The 18,657-nt window shown below is 43.5% G+C and overlaps 1 long non-coding RNA gene across 1 annotated transcript in view; it reads left to right on the top strand.

The window, feature by feature from the left end:
- LOC106048844 (uncharacterized) overlaps positions 1 to 18,657 on the top strand; it is a 44,438-nt gene that overhangs the window by 13,102 nt on the left and 12,679 nt on the right. Inside the window, exons 2-4 of the long non-coding RNA XR_001214302.3 lie at positions 1,787 to 1,901; positions 9,066 to 9,236; positions 14,201 to 14,356. This is a non-coding gene — a long non-coding RNA (uncharacterized lncRNA). The remainder of the gene's footprint in view (positions 1 to 1,786; positions 1,902 to 9,065; positions 9,237 to 14,200; positions 14,357 to 18,657) is intronic.

The raw sequence follows: 18,657 nt of genomic DNA, 5'->3' as shown, positions 1-18,657 counted from the left end.
AAACAAGTAGTCTCAGCTTTTTGTCAAAAAATAGTAATCAGAATTGAAGTATAATCATTTTTTTATGCAAAGTCATAACTTTCCACGGGAAAACCTCCAAATTCCATTTAAGGGCATGTCTGCATTCTAGACAAATAACACAGATACACAGAAAAGCTTTAAACTAGCTCACTCCAGTACCAGTAAGAGCTTAGTACTGTCAATATCAACTCAGCATAGACTACTTTACCCAGTTCTCCGACTGGAATCAGCTGCATGCACAAGCTCCTATTAATGCCATGTTGGATTGTGGCTCTGAGCCTTTTTTTCCTTTGCCTTTGGCCAGTATCTTTGGAAAAACATTAATGAGCTCAGCAATAAAAATGTAGGTCCCATTCTATCTTCAGTACCAGATGATTGGGGTGAACACAGCCAGTGAAGAAAACTTACGGTCGTCACTGTTGGGGAGCTTTATTCTGCACCTGGTCTCTTCTCTGCAGCTTCAGTATGGGGAAATCCGTAGAAGAAATGAACCACCAGTTTCATTTGCTTTGTAACAGGGAGCAGCCAGGGTCCCCTGTTTTGGGGACTCTGAACCTGAGTGATTTGTAGGGCATCAGGCGGGAAGTGTGTGAGGAAAGCTGAGCACAGGGCCCAGATCTCTGCCACCTCCCGTCACCTAACAACAAAGTGATATTTTTCTCTGTGCAGGAAATTGGATCTCAGTCTTTAGAGGCAAGACAGTCTAGAGAGCAATTGCCTCTCTCCTGGCCAGGCATATGCCAGTAAGTGTTGGCATTAGGCACAAAGAGAAAAGGACAAGAGATTTTCCTATTGACCTTTGCAAACTTGAAAAAGGCTCCCATTGGTAATGCTAAAGGCAACATACATTATTGTTCAAAAGAGAAGTGCCTCTAGCAAGTTCCTGATGGATAATAGTGATGTTTACTTAAGGAAACTGGGTAATCACAAAGGTTATTTTTTATTGGGTGCCATCCTTTTTAGCATCCTCGTACACAGCCGACGTCAATGTGTGTCATTAACAATGACTTGTAAAAGGATACAGCAGTTGCTAAGGAAACCTCTGTTGCACAGGAGCTAAACAAATAACAGCAAATTAAGCAGGGAGCAGAGGCCAAGAAGGGCCTGATTCTGCAAATCTTTACCCATGCAAACAGTCTTAGGCTGCAAAAACTAGTCTTGGGAGTTTGCTAGGAGATGTTCAACCACTCACTTGAGAAAAAGGTTGGAGATACAGGTTGCTCGTCAGAGACTCCTCAAACTTTTGTACGTTCCCTAAAGCAGATCAAAGGCAGCATACAGTAGAAATAGCACATAGCTATTTCTGGCCTCTGAATATAATCAATTGTCATTTGAAAGCATCCGTGTAATCTTTGTTGTGATATTAATTTCACTGAGAGATGCTAACAGGAAACACTGATGTACATGGCCTTCAATCATCCATTAATCTTCAGGAAGTGTATGGCAGATGGGACACCTTTAAGCGTTAATGGGACGTGTCCTCAGGACAAACCCAGGTATCCCTGTGTGCTTCAGAGGGATTTTCGGGGAAGGTCTGTCTTGGTTGTAGGGATTGCAGCTTTGACTTAAGGGCTGGATGGCATAAACCAATAGGACCTGTATTTGTAAAGACCCTAAAACAGCAGAGCAGCTTTACAGGAGTTCTGCAGAGATGCTCTGAATTCCTTCTGCCTGTGAAAGGAGAGACAAGAATATTAGTCCAGCAACAACTTTCCTCCATGAAAATCCTGTTGGTTTTTTTTTTTTCTGTTTTTTTTTTTTTCAGGTGACAGGTAGTTTTCTCTTCACGGTGATTAGACGAGATGACCACAGGAAGACGCAACCACCATGACGCAGCCACTTAATAGCTCCTCGTGCAGAAGGTTCTGCAGCACCTCCAGGTCATTCATCACACACCACATAAAAACGAGGTTTGGAACAAAAAGCGTTAAGTTATAACATGAAGGCTGTGGAAACAAGTAGGTTGGATAGGATGGTGTAGCCCTGCAATGGCAGATATTTGTTACCTGCATCCAGGTAAAAAAAACAGGGTCTTATATCTTCTGGAATTTAACACCAAAAGGAGCATTTCTCTGCAGAAAGTACAAAGCATCTGACAGGGAGGAATAGTCTCATTCCACTCAAGGGAGTTAAAGCAGTTTATTGAAGTTGTGATTTTAAACTAGTGTAGTTGAAGGGTTGCAAATTGCTGAGTAAATGTTGATTCTTCAACTTCAATCAGATTTGTTTCAGTTCAGTTCAAGCCAGGAAGGAGAATATTTAGCCTATGCTGGGCTAAGCCACTGCAACCAAAATAAAAGTGACCATTGTAAATTTGTAGCAGTGAAGTAAACCAATGTGAAAGTCTGTGAGTAGACAGCAAGATCTTTAAAGGACTCTCTTTTATACACATTTTCATTGAACCCAGGACAATGGGACCAGGATTACAGGGTGTTACCATGATACAAATGAGACACAGTATTAAGAAAAACAAGTGTTACCATAGAAACAGCTGATAAATGGGCACATGCAAAAAATTTGCCCTTAATTTGCGTGTTTAAATGGGAGGGGAACTATTTTGATCCTGCTTAATTGCAGCTGATCTTATTTAATTGCACTTTTTTTTCTACCAAGTCCAACATAGTGGCACAGCAGCAGGATAAAACTTCAGTGGCCTATATTCTTACCTCCTGCCACCAGGAAACTGAGGCAAGGACAACTGTGCTAGCTCCCACCAGCAATATGGATTTATCCTTGCCTCAGTTTCACCCATCCAGAAACATAAAGCAGGCAAGTGAAAATTAAAAAAAGGCCTGAGGGAAAAATCATCAGTTGCCCACTTCCTTTGCTTGAGTGGGAATAGGATCGGGTCCTACGTTGCAGAGAAGGGGGGTCGTCTTTTCCTGTTTGTCCTTTGCAAGGTGCTAATGCTGATTTTAAGGTCACGGGAGAAAGAGCTCTGCATTTAGCAAAGCGGAAAAACAGCAGCTAAGTGTGGAGAATCGGAAACCTGATTTGAATAAGAGTAACCAGATTGTAGGAACTTTAAATAGAATGGCAACTAATGTAATTAAAATGAAAAGGTTCAAAGCACATTAAAGGGCATTAATATGCAATAAGGAAATTCTTAACTTGCTATATCTTCAAATACACAGTCCTGAAGGTGAAAGGAGCAGTGCCCATAAAAGCTGTTCTTTCGGGGAGGGCATCGGGTTCAGTGCATGAGAAAGGTTCAGTTGCAAAAGCCTTCCGTGGAAAGTTTGGTTATTGCAGGATGTTTAGTGTGATAGAGCCTTGATAACAAGTGCTAGGCACACTAACGCCATGGCACAGATTTACGTGTGAGCTGAACAAACCTTTATCTTACAGTGTGATGCTCAGTCCTTCATTCTTTCTAGGTCTGCCAAGGCAGATAAATGTGTATAGACAGAACAGAGAAAGGGCCAGACTGGTTCAGTAGCCCCATTGCCCTCATGAGCTGTCTCCTGTAATGGCTGGTACCAGTTGCTTCAAAAGAAAGCGTGTTCTGCAGTGAACAGCTCTGAAACAACCAGCCTTCAGGGAATTTCCTTCCCAGACTCCCTTGTTAGATGTTAGCTTAAGTCCTTATACCAGATTATGGCCCTAAATATAGCTTCATTTCAGAAGCAGATTGTTTTATTTTAGCAGTAGAAATGGATGACATTTTTTTGGACTGTGAAACAGCATTAATAGCATCACTATTCTAACATTTTTCAAAGCTTCAGAAAACTAAATGAAAAATTCCCATTACATATTATCCTTTCTACATTGAAAGGATTAAAACCAGCTAGTCAACACAAGCCCTGCACGTCCTAATTAACTCCTTTTCTTGTAGCTTTAAATGATTCATTTAAGCTCCCTGCATAAATACACATTTCACTTAATGGAACTGGAATTTTGCCATGGATACCACTCAAAGCAGGATTACACCTCTGTGCATCGGAGTAGCCGGGCAAATATAAACTCCTGCAACTCCACAAAGATAGCAACAAATGCTTGGAAGAGTAACAGAAAACAAGAACTGATAGATGGCAAATGCTCCTTGTTGGGACCGAAATATTTTTGTCTGGAGGTGTCACAGTCACCACTGGGTGGGGAGGCAGACCACACGCACTCACTCGTACCTACACACAGCCTTTGAATATTCTCACAGGAACTATTCCCAAGCATATGCTGAACAGATTAGGTTTTACACAGTGTGTCCCACCTACAGTAACTGCCATATGCCAGATCTCCCAAATTAAGGACTTATATTTCTTTTGCACGATGACAACGCAACTTGTTCTCCTGCAGGAATCCTCAAATTCCTGCTCAGGCTGTTGCCTAAGAAAGCTGCTAGACATTTTTTTGGACCTTGCATTTGTCAAGAGCTGCTAGGACATGCTGTTTTCCCAGTGCTGGTGTTTTAACTCAGACATGCTGTGTGCTAACTAGCTGTTTTAACTATGGGGACAGAGTTCTCCTCCTTGAACCTTAAAGGAGTGCAGCTAACTGTATACCTCTTAAGTATTTTTGTATGCAATCTGATTTTTTGCCTTTTGAAAGGGAATCTTAAAAAACAAACAACAACAAAAAACAGTTTCTAGTCCCAGTGGGAGTTTTTTCTTATTGAGATAAATACATAGACATGACAACAGAACATGTATACCCATTGTAGCTACCTTCTAGGTATTGATGTTGTTACAGCATAAAAGAACTCCAGTTGTAATCCCACATAATGGAAAATGATCCTCCCAGGGATAATACTTAGGCAGGGACCATAAGAGTCCATCCACAGCTTCTTAAAAATAATAGCCTTGTGGTTGAAACCTCTGCTCTGGGATATGCAGTCTCTATTGGACAGCAGTTTTCTCCAGAAATGACAGCGTTTCCCAGACTAGAAAATATCTTCTTGCTACAGCGGGGAAATTTCTTCTTCCTCTTCCCCTTGGTTTTGGTTCCTTTACTGGGACTCTCACTAAATCTGAATCAGGCAGGAAAGAGAGAGAGAGGCTGTGATCAGTGAGAGGGAAAAGGGGCCCGGGCACAGTGCTGCAGTGTGTGCCACGAGTAGAAGAAGGAGGGATGTGTCTCAGCATTAATAAATGACAATGAATCAGCAGTGATGGGCGAGATCTTTGGCTGATGTACATCCATGGAGCTAAGTCAGCGAGTGGACCCAAAGGCGTGATTCCACATACACTGCTATTTTTGTTATATCTGCATCCGGTCCTCTGCACAATTTTTAGCGGTAAAACTGATTTTCTACTTCTCTCAATTTGCCTGCTAAAGCTCCTATTTTATTATGTAATTTCATTGTCTTGAAGCAAGAGATGAATCCCAACGATTTTCATTCTCCTCCAGCTGCTATTTGCTATTCTGTAAAGGAAAGCCAAAACCCAAACACAACCCAGATGCTAAAGTGAATTCTAGAGACTCTGATAGGATTCAATATTATAGTTTTTAGCTGAGAAACCAGAATATTCTGAATCCAGTGATGGAAAAGTAACTAAAACCATTTCCAAAGGGAGGCACAATAACACTAAAAGAGTGGATAACTAGGAAGTTTTTATAATTGCATCAATTACAGAGATGACCACAGTCCATTTTGCATTTGAAATGAAGTGAAATAGATGTTCTGGGCACAAATATCATCACATACTCACTAATTACTTGATGTGAAAGAAAACTTTGGCCCTGATGGCTTTACGGAAGTCTGTTTGGGAGTAGTTGGGGTATTTGTCCTGCTGAACAGGAATCTAAGTGTACCTTTCATAGCCTAATGTGTAAAGATATAACATTGACTGGCCTGAGGATGAAGGCTTTTCAGTGTCATATAAAGGAATGACCTGGATTTTAGTGAAACTGCTGAGATTTCAAAGGGAATATATTTGCTAATAATCAAAAGCCCAGACCATAAGTAGGAATCTTATGCAACAAAATAATTAAACCGAATTCCTCTGGGTCCCTGTGTGCCTTATGTCCCACCAGGCAGGAGCTTCCATTTTAATGAGCTGTATTTGTCGGCCAGGGGCTCCTGGTGTGTAATGCCATGGGAGTCAACGGGTCACTGTTGCTCATGCCAGCCGAGAGCGTGTCCCTTCTCGGTGACACCGGAGGGTGAAGTACCCAGGCCGGAACAGAGAGCAAGGCAGAAAATGTCAGTGGGAGAGAAAAGGTGGCAGAAAATGTCAGTGGAAGAGAAAAAGCTGCAATATTAAGTCTTAATTTTAACACAGAAATTTTACGTCGTTCAGCTTACGGGGACTCTGTGTAGAAACCTCGGTGGGAATACAGTACTTTGACAATTGCAGGGTACTGCTCGTCAGGTGGAAAATAGGTTCATCGGCCTCATGTTTTTAAGTCTCATACAACTGTGCCTTGAATTAGCCCACTCCCTTCCAATGACCTTTCTTGCAGCATATTTTGGATATTAAGAAGAGCTGGATCTGGGGCAGAGCAGTTCATCCCTCAAGCCAGGAAGCTGAGATGCAGCCAACTCAGAGGAACTTTTTTTTTTTTTTAACTTTTTTTTTTTTTTCGGACTGTGTACGTTGCCAAAAGATTAGAAATGACAATCATCAACACGAACGAGAGCCAGGGTAGGACAGGGCTGCCTGCAATAACAGAGGGAGCCACTCTGACAGTGCTGGAAATGCTCCTTCAGGGTTCACGGAGGCCAAGGGGTTCTCAACCCTTTTCGTAGGGTGGATGATGTTTTAGTGCTGAGATTCTCTGGTGAGAACATGATCCCACGGACCCCACCTCTCCTTCCATTGGAAAGAGAGGCAGCTTCAGCAGTTGCTTACGTGGGAAGTGACGGTAATGGGAGAGAATTGAATGTAGCTTTAGCTGCCTTTAAATGATTTAACAGCTGGATGTAAGGAGATGTGACTGCCACTAAAGTTGTTCCATTGGTTTCAGGAGCTGGACTGGCTTCCAAGCAAGTAAGCCAATTTAAGGGCTTATATATGGTGTCTGTGGGAATCCCAGGCCTGAGCACCAATTTGGGACAGTTAGCTTCTTAAGGCCCCAGTGAGAAAGGGAGGTGCAGCCAGCCCCACCATGCCCCCAGGAAAGTGAGGGCATGATTTGAAGCATCAATGATATTGGCTTTGTCATCTTCACAGTTTGATTTCACGTGAACTGCTGGGGAGACAGTCCAGCAGAAATACTATTTCAAGCTTTCTCTAGCACTACAGGCCACAGGGAAACAAGGTGGTACTCCAGAAAACCTTTTGCTTGAACCACGACCCTTTCTATATTAGCTTGTAAGTCCCAAACTGCACAAAACCCTCCTTGTTAATATGCATTTTACGTAGGTAGAGCTTTCAACCAAAGGTCTGAGAAAAATTGGGTGCTGATCCAAAAAAAAAAAAAAAATGCTGGGTGTTCCTTGGGGCAAGAAGTTCTGGAACAACTAATAGTTAATAAGTTCAGTAGAAACGCTTCTGGAACAAGTGTACAAAGAGCACAGGGCAGAGGGAAGAAAGCATGCAACTGAAGTTTTCATAGAAATTTTTTCTTCAGAAAAATATCTTTGCATTTCTTGCATTTCTCTTTTATAAATTCCAGCTCCGTCCATTCCTTCCGGTATGGGTAATCACAGAGCTTTGTGTTATGCTTAAGAGTTCAGAAATCTTTGTCCTTGTCTAAACTTTGCACTACAGGCCTTGTTTATGAGCTGTCTGGAGAGGATCTGAGACTCAATGGAGCATTGTTCAATAAATAATAAAAGCCAGACACAAGTAGGTTTCTTTTATATGAAGCTTTTCCCATAGGAGATACTATATAAAAAGAATCTGGTGTATAAGAACATGGATTCTTCCTCTACAGAATATAATTTAAACTCATCAAATTAACTAGCACTTTGACATTGTGTCACTTGAAGCAATTTGTAACATCACATATGAAACATAAAGGCACTTTTTAAGACAGGACCTTGTTGTGATTTAGATTCTTTTATTATCATGCCAGAGGAAGCTGTAATTCATTTCTGTCCCTGTGATATATAAGTGGCACTTTGCTTCATGTTTAATAACAAAAGAATTAAACAGGCCTCCCTGGCCCACCTCACTTGTGCTGAAGAATCAGTTTTGTCTTACGTCCATTCATCTCCTCTCAGTTTATGATAAGTATTGCATGCTAGAGCAAGATAAAAAATACCTGTGCTGTGGTCAGAGTTAATGTAGCAGCTGTTCAGATTTTATTTGCACTTGTTCAAGGCCCAGATTTGATAGTCCTGATAATTACTCCGTTTCCTTCTGGTCAGTAACACTTAGTTTCATCTTCACTGCAAACACAGTTGTTGAAACCAGATACACGATAAAGGCATTTCATGATACAGGGAGTCAAGCCTCTAATCTTTCTGAAATCCTGTTACTAAGCAGTGCAAGTGGTGACAAACCCATTTGCTCTTCTTGTTCCAGGCAATTCCTGATTTTTGAATAAAATCTGTATCTTCCTGAATCAAAGTAGAAAATTGCAGCCTATACTCTTGCATTATGGCTTTTTCTACATTTCTGTGACCCGTCTGCTTATTGCACGTATCCATCAGCCTCAACCTTTTCATTAGTTCATCTGTTTGGAAGACATAGTGATCAGGTACGAAAAAAGGCTTAAGATAACATGTCATCATCTCTTGGAATATGAGATAAGTGATATTAGTAGTGAAATGTTCCATAAATCATCTTTATCTGCACAGCTGGATGGGATTTAAAGGAACATGGTCAAAAAGACAGGAACGTGTCTTTACCTTTGCATTACTCAAAATGCCTAAGGGGAGACTGCAGCTTGATCTAACACAGCTTTCATCGCATTTCCTTGCAGAGCTTGTCCTGTTAGAAATGCTCTTACAGCCCTACAGTATCACTTCTCATTTTGAACAAAGATATGCCATTGGACTTCTTTGTCTGCCAAGACTCCCTGGTTTTGTCCAAATTTTAGTGGCAATAGACAGCTCAGGAGCAGGTTTCTGCACACCAAGCCCAGTAACTCACATGTTCTCTGTCATCACAGGCAGTTCATCTTCCTGTAACTCATCTCTGCATCCTTTTTATTCTTAGGAGGAGCTAAAGTGAGAAAATCTGCAGGAGACCACGATACAACCTCACTCACTCCAACTGCGCGTAACCACAAGAAGAATTTGGGGAGCAGTGCAAAGGTGTCGCTGAGGCTGTTCCACCCAGGCAGAGCTGCTGAGACACCCCAGAGCCAGATCGGGAGGTGAGCAACAGGTAAGCAATGAGGACAGGGAGCAAATTTGACCTCAGTCTGGTCTTGGAGGAAATTCCAGGCAGCAGGGTGTTCATAGCCTTAGTCTGGGTGATGTGAGGATAGATACGGCTAAAGGCTGGCGTGTCGGATGCCAGGTACTATGGCCTGTGTAAATCCATGTGATGGATAAATCCCACCTGGAGCTTTAGGTTGTTATTTTCATTAAAACAACCTCTTTCAAGGATGTGCCGGATTCTTAAAGTTAAGATGGCAAACATAATAAAATAGCTGGTTAAAAGACGCACTGTATCCCAAAGGCCAGTGAAAACAGGGGAATGATTCCTCTTCATTTCAATGAGGTTTGGATCTGGCCATTGCCTGGCCTGTGGCTGGGAGAGAAGTGGAGAGTAAACACAAATGAGAAGTGGGCAACCAGGTATGTAACTTCTGGTTGTGATTTACCAGTGAATAAGCCCTCTGTTTGGCTGGGGCGTTGAGTAGCCGCATCCACATGTCCACTCTTGTTTAGACCATTCTCACAGGAAGGCAACTGCATATTTGTGGCAAGCTTAAGTTGGGAAAACTTCAGTCGAACCAGTAAGGATCTGTTCTGTTCTACCACCATCACCACCAAAAGCTATCTGGTATTTTAAGGAGCTTGCACTGCAGATTTCCATATCTCCAGAATAAAATTGCATCTTTGCAGGGAGAGGAGGAAAAAGGAGTCTCAAACCAAAACATTTGGGAAACCACAAAAAGGAGGCTCTGTGGCTAATATCTATCTTCTCAGCCCAAGCTGGATACGCTGGAGTAGCAAGTCTTACTCAAAGTGGAGAAATTAGAAACAGCCTGTCCTGACAGCTTCCCCACAAGATCTGCCAAGGGCAAAGAACGGCCCCCATTTCCAGCTCTGCACCAAGAGGGACAGGGCTGACTGGCGTGGTGCTGAGCACGTGAGCACCAGGATGAATCAAAGGCATGAAACAAGCTGCCAGTTAGGGCTTCAAAGTCCTTTAAGAAGAAGCCAGGACAGATACACATCACACCTCTGGTCTAAGGCAGAGTGCTTGAATGGCTGAGGCCATAACCACAATGGGCTTTGAATTGAGCTTCCAGAAGGATTTACAGTAATGTAGCTCCAACAATTTCAGCATTGTGTCTTCCTAAATGAGTAGAAAATCAGGCCTAATAATGGAAACTTTTCTAAGCAACCTGATACTCCAGAGCCTCCTAAACACAGAAGTAGAGGGATAATAATGGTAATAAAATAAGAGCCATCCTAAAGGCATGATCCAAACCATTACCAGTCTCATCCAGTCCCTTCTGCCTGCCGTTCACCCCAAATGACTGTAATTTCTTTTAAAAGGGGAATGTACCTAGAAAGTACCTTTTTTCTGGTGGTCATATGCAACATTTGTAAGGGAGCCTCCATCAGAGGAGGGCACCAGCTGAGACGGGCGAAATTTGAGGGCTCTCAGTAAAATAGATAACGCCTACAGTGCATGAGAAAAGGCTCTTCATAGCAATAGAAGACAGCTCCAAGAAGCACTTCTATGTCTCTCTGCCTCATGCAGGATTGTAAGTTTAACTGATCCATCTTTATTAAGTATTTTGAGAGCCTCGTAGTTGCACAGCTGCACCATATTTACATTCTTATTAAGGAAAGCAGACTCAGTAAAGGAAGAAAAGGGAGTCTTAAAGACAGCAGCAAAGCGAAAGGAAAGGAGACTCTTTGCAGAATGTTTTCTCAGGTGTGAGAAAGGGGAAGACTGTTTCTAGCCAAAGATATCAAAGGCAGGGAACCCCCTCCCCAGGCTGTTGGGCTGGTGGGGTTTGGTTAGGCTTGGCTCAGCAGCCGAGGAGTGACTCAGAGTGACGGGGAGCGATGTTTTTCATGTGTAATCGGAATGGGTAGGAGCCTTTGTTTGGGAACCTTTGCTACTCCCTGAGTGAGTTCATCCCAGTGAGGTCAGCAGATAAAACATGCTGGAGACAGGTGCAGAAACCTCCCTGAGTTTTTAACACAAGCGTTTTAAATGCTCTTTAGTACTGCTTGGATTAGTCTTGTCCGGTGCCTGTTCTGAGCATGGTTCCCTTAGCAAGAGGATGCCGAATGCAGTCAAATGACCTTGTGGTTATGGTGCTAACTAATCCAGGACCCTAAATAATCCAGTCCTTCCATCTTAGACCCTCCCCTGCAGAACGGCAACACCTGCAGTGTCCCTGGAGAAGTGACTGCCTGGGTGTCCGCCGTCCCCAGCCCTGAGCTGATTTCACAAAGCCTTCAGAAGTTACTGAAGAACTCAGAATACATAACAGTGCATTGCTCAATAGTTACGCCCCACAAATGTACATGGTTAGGAAGAGAATTTCTCGCCCACATGCAACAGAGCAAGGCTGTTTGGTTTGTGAAGGAGCTTGAATGGCACAGCTTCTCCCACAAGCGGGGTTAAAGAAATAGCGTGGCATGGGACACCTCCTCCTCATCCCTTAGTCCTTTGGGCTAAGAGACAGGGACTGAAGGCACTTGGAGGCAGATAAGGAATTTTTAAGTGGGGCTGTGAGTTGCAGCACTTTGAAGTTGCATGGGCTAATGAAGAGAACACTTTGTCCTGGAAAATGGGAAGTCGGGTGGGACCGCTGGCTCTGATGACCTGTTGTGTAGCACTGGCTAATTTGCCCATTGTCTCTCTTGGCTATTTAAATCTGAAGCTCTTGGGGGCACCATATGTATTTACACAATGGGGCCACGATTTCCATAGCACTCGTGCTAATTATCCAACACAAATAATTAATGGATGGAACAAGTTCTGGCTCCAGGGCTGAGCTTCTAACCACCTGCCCTGCTTATGACTTTAGGCCAACTTGATTGCCGCAGAGTGAACACAATGCTGTCAAGAAAGCCCAGCAAATGATCCAACTTTTTGCTAAATATAAAGGCTACATATCCAGTAATCCTAAACCACATCAGCCCTTTTCTTCACCTAGGCTGGCTGCATCCTCCCATAACTGCTAAAAGCAAATAGACTAATCAAAGCCCAGAACCTTAATGCTATTAACCACTGCTGGATATTACCATGTTGCAAGAACAAGAGCGGCAGTAGCAAGCTCTTGGATCCGTGCCATTGCTTTATTACTTATTACTTATTTTTATATAGCCTTTGGCATGGCAAGAAGTCCTTCTTTAATTATAAACAGGAATGAAGAAGCCACAAGAGGAAATCATACAGTATTGTAGCCGGATAACTGGTACTGCACTGATTACACAGGGGCTCTTATCAAAGCTGACACAGTGCTGGGGCTGTGCAGATATTGTGCTGGAAGCCACAGGCTGTGCGTGGGAGAGAGCCTCGAAGCGGACGTAAGAGCAGTGTAATTCTGCTGAATTGAATTCTCCATGGAGAACTTTTTTGTTTCCTTTTTCTCTCTCTCTCCTTCTCTCCCCCTGCATTAAGGAAATAGGAGAAAAGTAAAGACAAGTCCTGGGAGACGAAGAAATAAGATAAATGTGTAACCTTTTCACTTCTTCTTTCAACATGTCAGGGAGGGGGGGGGGGGCGGGGGGAGAGAAGAAACCTCAGTTTGACACAGATGAGCTCTGGATAAAGACAGTTGTTTGTGGAGCCATGAGAAAACTCTTGAATCCCGTTTAAGTCTCTCCCGAGAAGTGAATAACTACTGTTTGTTTATCTTGCCAAAGCCTGCTCAGTTCTCTGGAAGGGCAGTCAGCCCCACCTTCTCCGTAGGCTCTAGGATCCTACCCTGTAGTAGTTTCAGCTACTGTTACTCCACCTTGGGCTGTGCTGCTCTCCGTGCTCAGCCTCACCAACACCGGAGGCTGCTCCAAGCGCTCCCGCAGGTCTCGGGGCACATTTGTCTGCGACTCAACAAGGAATCGCCAAAGGACTGCTGGAGCAGAGGCCATAAATCCGCTTTTTTTAATAGTTTCTCCACCAGTAATATGCTTGGAGACCATGGAAAGTTGCCTTCTGCTGTTCTGGATGCTGTTCTCTCCATGGGTAGCTGCATCTCTGGGGAGAAGAAGAGCATAAGGCTCTGCCCATCCCTCTTCAGCCCTGATTTACTTGGAGCTTCTGCTGGGCACTGCGGTTGTTCAGGCTCTCTGTGCTGCCCATTAGGGACCGCACTGGCCTGGCAAAACCTCTGGCTGCCCCAAAATATGGGAAAATACAGATCTGTCTTCTCCCCTGCGTGTTCTCTTGCTGAGCAGAAGGCTAAGTTCAGCTGTTTGGCTGATAGGCCCCTTTCTGTCATTTCAGGCTACGAAGCACCTGTGAACTGAAAGTTAGAGGTTTGTGCCCATGCAGGCACAAGGCTTTAAGCCAGGCTGCCTCAAGTAACTGTTACTCACAATATGATCGATGATTTATGTTTTATTTTGTTTTGCTTGAGGTCGAAAATGAGCCCTGTCTCTGTTTGTACATTTAAATTCTTACAATGATCTTGCAGCGAACCCTGTGGATGCCTACAGAGGGCCAGAAGCCCCTTTAGTTTTGTGGGGTTCTGTATTAACAAAATGAAGCCTTTTGAGCTTCATTGTCTTGTTTTTTTCCCCTCACTTCCCACTCTTGATTATTTTTCCAGCCAACGCTCATTGAAGGCCCATAAATAATTGTGTCAGAGCTGCAGACATCTTCCAACCCTTTTAATTTTTTTCCAAAAGCCCCAGATACCATCTATGCTGATTGAAGCCAAGCACTGTGGAGGGTTGGTGAACTTGAAGCTTTCATTGCCTACAATCTATAAAGGAATAGAAAGCCAGAACATATTTTTATTGTGCCCAAAGGGGATTCAGATCAAGGGTTTGGATGAACTTCCTTGTCTTTCTTTGCTCCAAGTACTTCTTTCTTAAAACAAAGTAGATAATTTACTAGTGATTTGGGTGATAATGTGGAGCCAAATTCTTGGTGGTTTCCTTCACTTAGTTCCCTCTGCAGAGAACTATGTTCTGGTGACATTTCAGGGCTATGAAACAGAGTCACGGACAGATCCTGCTGGGAGCAGCCGCTCGCACTGCTGTACCTGGGGATTACATCTGCTCAGGAGGGCTCCCAGCCCGTCGGATTGAGCGTAAAGGCAGAGGAGGAGAAAATCCTCTTGAAATTGAATGTGATGACAGGTAAGGGATGAATCACCTGCTTAACAATGGGAGGATTTCAACAGTTTCGCTCTTTCTCCAAATCACTAAAAAGACAGTAGTTCTGTTATTTCCCCCCCTCATTCCTGCATCCTGTGTTTGGCATGGGGAGAAGGCAAGGGCAGGCTGAGAGTCTCTGAGACTCTGAGAAGAGTAAAAAGACCCAACTGGGCACAGAACGAGGATGAAATTCCATCACACATCGCTCGCTACACATCCAGTGCTGGCTTGGTGCTGGGATGATGCTATTGCCCTTCTAAAACCATTCAGAAGAATTTCATCCAGAGGTCAAAGCACAGCTTCCACTAGGAAGACTGGAGGCACATCACTGGCAGATCTCCTGTCAATCCCCTTTGAGGAATGTTCTGAGGGCAGGCCATGGCAGTGTCCATAAAGAAAACCAAGTCCAGGATCAGTGAAACGCCTCAATAGACCAGAGGAGTGCCCACGTGCATGTACCTAAATACTAAAGCAAGCATCATATAGGAAAACATACCCACAGTCGTCTTTACCAATACACCCTGTTCTTCCTCCATTTACACTACCCAGATTTGTTAGCCATGTAGCTATCATACTCCAACTTGTCTTCTACTCCCTGAGCAAAGTAACAATTAATAGTCTCACAAGATGCTGTGAAATGTAGATCTGTGAGGTTTAAAATTTCCCATTTTATTATTTTTATTGTTATTATTTTAATTAGAGAAATAAAAATCAAGCCTGAGTTGCATTTCCCTGTTTACCTGCCCTCAGGCCCTTTAAATTGGGATGGGAAAGGGAGAAATTGTGTTTCTGCTGGGGTATCTCTTTGCCAGCTGGTTCCTATGGGCTTATATTCCCTCTAAGTGGTAAGGTTTTTTCGTTGTTTCTTTTTGGTTGTTTTGTAATTTTCATTATTGCTCATCTTTTTATTCTAAAGAAAATGGTAGGCCATCAAAAGTAGCTGCTCAGAGTGGTTTTCGGTGATATGCGAAGCTCTGCCTGAGGTTTTCAGGTGCATGTGATTTGCTAGGTGATTGTGGCTTTGAGTGGTTTGATTCACACAAGGAAAGAGGTGGTTTCCAAAAAGAAAAACCAACTTGTTTATGGTCTTGGTTGGCTGTCCTGGCCCCAGGCTGCCCGTGGTGCTTCTGTTGGTTGCTGCCTTGTCTGAGGCCTGGTATAATTTAGCCCTGAGCTTAGGTGGGATCTCTAAGAACTGTTGTAACACATTTTTTTCCTCTTGAGCAGCTTCAACTAAGAATAGACAAGATGGACAGAGGAAAGGTAGGAAAAACAGGGGCACAAAAATTATATAAATTGCCCGACATTGTGCAGCACAGCTAGAAATAGGCCATGGGTCTCATAATGCCTCGCCGATTTGCTTGTGTCTTGCTCTGAAATACTGATTGTGAATTGTATGAATATTTATAGTCCTGTGGCTGCTGCGTAGTGTGGAGCTAGCCGTGACTTTTGCAGTGCGAATATTCTGGTGTATCATTTACAGGATATTTTTGTTTCCATGCAAACATTGGCTCAGTTTGGGAACAAATAAAATTCAATTTTCAGTTCAAATAAGTCCTTTATCCAAATTTAGTTAACCATAAATGTACAGTTAATGGGCTGGCTGGTCTTCAGATACTACATTTGCCAGAATAAGAGTGTGCCTGAGATTATGAAATATGTGTATCTTAATCACAGGGACATTGTAAGCCTGCTCATGAAGAGAAGACAGGTAATAATAACAGCCCGAGATGATAAAGGACTGTTTTAGTCATTAGAGGAGATGTCAGCTGTGTTATCAGCAGGGCAGGGAGCTCCAGGAATAGGTCATATCTGGAATTATTTATTTGAAGGGTCTGTAACTCAGCAAAATAAGGCAACAAAGCGGCAATCTTGCTTCTGTTCTCAGGCATGCCGTCACAGATACAGAACAGGAGCTTTCCAACCGAAGTCTCCCCTGCCACTTAAAAGCAAGCAATTATTCATCTCGGGACTAACCCTGATACCTTTTATCTGCCCCTTGAGAAAGGTGGGAGATCCACCAACACCCCATGGTGTTGGCCTCAGGGGCTTCCAATGCCCCTCTGATGCCTCTTCCCCAATGCCTTTGGCTGGCATTGGCAGGAAATCTTTATTTTCCTGGTTTCCCTGGTCTATGGGGAGATGGGCTTCATCTGTGCATGACATGGCCAAATCCAGCTGGTGGGGGGGTGAAAATTCACCTCTGAGCTCCCTTGGCACTGAACCAGAATGGCAGAGGCTCTATTTGATTTACTCTCCGCATTTTCAATTTTATTTTTTTTTTTGCTTCTTCAGGAGATTGCTGATAATGGACTAATTGTATTACTTGTATAAAAGGAACCTCTCAAGCCCCAACACAAGGAGCAGCGTGTCCTAACTGCTGCGCCACACGCAGGCCTAGGTGCTGCAGTGTGGAGCTGAAACGGGGCCAAATGGCCAAAATGGCAACGTGAAAAGGGACTCTCCCCTAACAGGTGGAAACTGAGGCAAATCATCTTCCAGGCCTGACCCTGCAAGCACGCACATGTGTGCTTAATTTTAAGCATGAGTGGTTCCTTAAAGTCTGTGATTTAAAGGATTACTCATGCTTAAAATTAAATACACATGTATGGATACAGGGAACTGGATCTTCAATCGCTCTGCGCCAGAACTGGCCGCTTCTATCTCGGAGGCAACAGCACCTCCTATGCTCATGTAGCTCGTCTTATTGTAAATACCAAAATAATCTTATCAGCAATGTCTAGGGGGTTGTACAGCACCTAGCACAAAGGACACCTGCAATTATTTGGGTCCCCTGCTATACTAGTACAGGAGAAGCTGAGCACTAACCCTGTGCTGATTCCATCCTTGTCATCTACCTGACTTCTGGCATCTTTTTTTTTTTCCTTTTTTTTTTTTTAATTATTTTTTTTAGGATCTGCTCCAGCCAAGGGGCAGAAACTTAGTCTCGCCATGTTTTATTCATCTGTCCTGAAAGAGCTTTACTTTAAAACCCTCCCATTCTGTCACTTATGTGCTTTTTGTATGAGGTAAGTCATTGAAGTCATTGCATTGGGTCTGCTTTGAGGCTGGGAATAATGATTCCGTGTGAGATTGGCAACAACTTTCTTCTACCAGTTAAGATGTGCTAGCAAGGAGGAGAACATTGGTGCTTGGCAGAAAATAGTACTCCTCTCAGCCCCCAATTATTAAAAATGGGTCTCAATTTGAAGCACGAGGGTTTTATGTTCCCTTTTAAACCCTTGCCTGGCTTAAAACTGCATATTCTTTATCTTTATTCATGTCTAAGCTCTTTTTAAAAATCCTCCTACGTGTCTTCAACAATATCTTGGAATAATGAGTCTAATTATGAAATATATTTTCTCTCAAAGCTTTTTAAAAAAAAAAAAAATCAAGAAAAGTTAAAAAGTTACAGCCCAACCCCACAGTACCTCTGCAGCAAGAGCTCCAAACTCTGCTCTGAGCTGGGTGGTGTGTGATCAGCATCGTCCCCTCAGCACCACCTGGGCCTTTACGGGAACCAGGGACAGAAAAACTTGAATAAAATCAGCCAGCCGCATTACCTGTGCTACAGGTGCAAAGCAGTGCGGGTTAACCACTCCTGGAGACGTGTGCTGAGATGACCACGACTTGTGTGGCAGGTGTGTGATCGCAGCAAATTAGCATATTGTAATTTTCCCAGCTTCTCAACTCAGGCAAAGGTGTAGGGTTTATCAGCAGGCACCGTATCACCAGCATGTCTTCCAAATTACAGTGTTCCAGCCTGCCTTATTGAAGCCGAGGAAAGGAGAGCCTGTTCTCCTTGCAGCTTTCTCCATCAGCTAGCCTCTACATCACTGAAAAAATGTACCTAGCTCTGAATTTGTGTTCCTCATCTTTACTGTAGACGTCAACATTTGGGGTGAGGAGAGACTCAGGACCTCCAATATTCCTGGAGGCTTTTCCCCTTTCTGCACTTCTAGGACCACAGACTGCTCTCCCCAAGCAAGGGGGAGAGGATCACATTAGTTTGGGGTAGAGAGGAGGGGACAGGAGAGGACCTGGAGCAGTTCAGAGGGGTCAGCGCTGGGAGCTGGACTCAGGCTGTTTGTTTTTTTCTTGGGAGAAAGTCAGGAGCTGCAACAGTGGATGGTGCTGGCTCCATCGCCCTGGACCACAGGTTGTGATTTCCACCCTGGGGACAGCAAATGCCATTTCTGCCTTTATCTATGGGTGAAATGATGCAGAACAAAACAGCAGCAGCTCAAGCTTAACGTCATCTCTCCCCACCTGACCCAGGCCCT

The sequence above is a fragment of the Anser cygnoides genome, chromosome 26 (genome assembly GCF_040182565.1).
Source record: "Anser cygnoides isolate HZ-2024a breed goose chromosome 26, Taihu_goose_T2T_genome, whole genome shotgun sequence".
Lineage (NCBI taxonomy): Eukaryota > Metazoa > Chordata > Aves > Anseriformes > Anatidae > Anser > Anser cygnoides.
The sequence above is the reverse complement of the archived record's forward strand: the minus strand, read 5'-3'. Positions and strand labels throughout refer to the sequence as shown.